This window comes from Dendronephthya gigantea, unplaced genomic scaffold, assembly GCF_004324835.1.
Source record: "Dendronephthya gigantea isolate DGI-Jeju-01 unplaced genomic scaffold, DenGig_1.0 001105F, whole genome shotgun sequence".
Taxonomy (NCBI): Eukaryota; Metazoa; Cnidaria; class Anthozoa; order Malacalcyonacea; family Nephtheidae; genus Dendronephthya; species Dendronephthya gigantea.
Genome location: NW_021164115.1, coordinates 1 through 2,872, shown reverse-complemented (window position 1 = coordinate 2,872; position 2,872 = coordinate 1). Strand labels below are relative to the sequence as shown.

At 37.1% G+C, this 2,872-nt stretch overlaps 1 long non-coding RNA gene across 2 annotated transcripts; it reads left to right on the top strand.

Moving 5' to 3' along the window:
• The first annotated feature begins 462 nt into the window (after positions 1–462).
• Positions 463–1,971, top strand: LOC114545006. 2 transcript variants are annotated; one of them, XR_003690728.1, is made up of 5 exons: positions 463–502; positions 735–810; positions 893–1,073; positions 1,152–1,199; positions 1,941–1,971. It is a non-coding gene; the product is annotated as an uncharacterized LOC114545006 (long non-coding RNA). The 2 variants fall into 2 exon arrangements; XR_003690727.1 differs by lacking the exon at positions 1,941–1,971 and having other exon boundaries at positions 1,152–1,345.
• The last annotated feature ends 901 nt before the right edge of the window (positions 1,972–2,872 follow it).

Below are 2,872 nucleotides of genomic sequence, written 5' to 3'. Positions count from 1 at the left end.
TTTGGAATTACAAGGTGAGTCTCGAAGTTAAGGTTAGTTTCCGTTGAAAATATAGGAAATGAAAAGGTAATGGAGGATTTCCTGTCGCTATGAGTATAACAAGACAAATTCAATAGTCCTGACCTCTTTCTCTAAACTGTTCTCGTAAAAGAGTTTGAAACAATTTCTTTTGTTTCAATGTGACAGACGCGAGAGGAACTTCTGGGGCTCTCGAATCTGAGTTGCGCGCATTTGCAATGGAAAAAGATCTGAGTGGAAACTACGTTGTTTTTTGGAATCACCTTTAGTTTGAAGTCCTGTATGAATGGTTTCCTGATCAACTGAAAATAGGTTAGTGGTAATCCTTATACTGCTCTAGCTTTTTAACAGTTCTTTTTAAAGCGCCCTCCCCCTATCTCTCGATAGCAATAATCAAACTCAGTAACGTATCTCTCCTATCAGGCGACTATTATTTGAGAGTCTTGTTGGAACAAAACGACGGGGAAACGCCGATAACAAATGTGTGAGTCCACGACATTTATCTATCAGGATTTGCAAATATTCAAACTACTGTCCTGCTTCCCGCGCATAAAAACGATTCCAGATATCTAATATATAATATACCTCAGCGTCCTATTCTCCATATTGCTGCACAGTTCACACAATGTTATTTGTCCTGCAGTATGTAGTAGAGAAGTATAGAATCATGGATGAAACAATTCACGATTCGATCGACTTTTCTATTTTGTTTTCAGGCTCGAGTTGTTTAACGATCTGTACCACAGATTCCGATTGACAACTAAACCAACTATGAAAGCAATGTGCCTTCAGGTGGGGATGTCGTTTAGCGAGAGTCTAGCCATGTGTAGACTTCGAAGAATGAATGAAACAAGTTGGAATATTTTATTCACAGGCGATGACTAAAGTTTATGGAAAATGTTAGGAAGAGATTGGCGCTTTTAATGACACCAAGCTAAGGATCATCTGTTATTGATCCAGTGTTACTACAGGAGCCTGAACTAAACTAACTTTATTCATACTGTTTCGTATTTTTGCACTTACATGAAAATGGCATCACCCACAGGGATTGGAAGGTAAGCGCGCACTTATTTATTTAATTACTCTTTATATCCTAATCTTTAATTACCATAATTTAACTTTTTCTTCTCTAGCCAGAAAATGTTTTATTGTGTGCCTCGGATGACGAAACTCTTATAAAGGTTTGTGTCGCTTGTGTATTGAACTTAATCTCAATTCCGAGTTTTGTCCGTGATTTCGTTTCACGAAAGCAGAGCGCATTTTGCGAACGTTTTTTGCGTTCATGATGAAGACTAGCCGACGGTCACGTTCGACAGACGAGTCTCTGCGAGCAAAAAAATACTCAGTTGCGTAGCTAACACGACAATTTAGTCATGCTCTGCTAATATTTTGGAGTTCATTCACTGTGAAAACAATGGATTTCATAAATTTGCATAGCATGGCTGAAAATGCTTGATGTAAGATGACATCGAAGGAATATGCATCCTCATTGACACACGTGGTGGGTTAAAAACGCGCTAGTTCTTCCGATAAATTAAAGAACAGTTCCATACCTATACTTTTGTACGTGTAAAACTTTTAGCTTGATTTTCTTTTAAATGTGAGAATCCGACCGTGCAGCAAACATTAAAATCAAGCGATAACACTAAACTTGATTGTGATAGCCCTGAGTATATACCGCTATAATAGCTTTGTTCCTCATAATGATATGCTGGATTCCCCGTCCAGGTATAACTTCTAAAACACCCTTATTTTTACTTGTATTCCAATGCACCTAAGTTAGTAAAAAACCTGACAAACCCACTGGAGGGGTAAGAATTGAAAAATAGAAAAAAAATTCATCGTGTAAACAATTTATTTCTAAATCAAAAACTCACTCTTATATAAGCCACTTATTGAAATATTTTTGCTATATATTTCAGTCAGATGGATCTCTCAGTCATTTCTTATTCCTTAGTGAACAAATAGTATTTCAGTGAATTGCTAGAACATACCTAAAGAACAGCTATAAACTTCAATTCTCAAAGATATGTTGCGTACCATGTCTTTGGAAGAATGCGGATGTAAAGCGCGGTTACAGTTGGTGATAGGACACTTTCCACTAGTGAGTCTCTAATGAAATGAGTAATTTGTTAAACAATTAATCTTAATCACACATTAAAAGTTATATATGACCGCATGGAAATGATGTGATGCATATAACGTGAGAGGGTAATCTGTAGGAGCCTTGCTTATTAATCCAGCTAACCCTGACTAATCAATTTATTTTGTAATGAGCGAACTTTTGCCTGTCGGAACTATAGGATACAGAGTAGGTCTTCACCCGCTAATCATAATTACGGCTACTTTGAGTGAAATCGCTCCAACAACATCTTTCTTGCCGAAGTCAATTTAAATGCATTGGTCCTGGTAATTTTTCCGTGCAGATCAAGAAGCTGCCTCATTTAAGCGACCATGTCCTGTCGACTTATCCGCATTCCCAACACTTGTTGCTATTATCTGAGATGTTATGTGTCTTCAGTACGGGGAGCAATAATTAGTATCAATTATTCTATCTTCCGGCACCAAAACACCATCGAAACAATCATCAACAAAAATGAAACGATAATGCAGATAATTGTGCCAGATATGGGGCTCCAGAATGAAACCAGTCGAGGTACAGCGTTATTTCAATTGATTTGTGAAATCTTTACTGGGGGTTAACTTCGAATTTTATCACATTCCCATATAGGGGAATTACTGAATAAAAAAATAATGTCCAACAGTCTTAATATGACATAATAATAAACTGAACATATACCAATGTAGCCTGCAATATTTATCTTGCTTGGTATGTCAGTCCATCAAATCCATG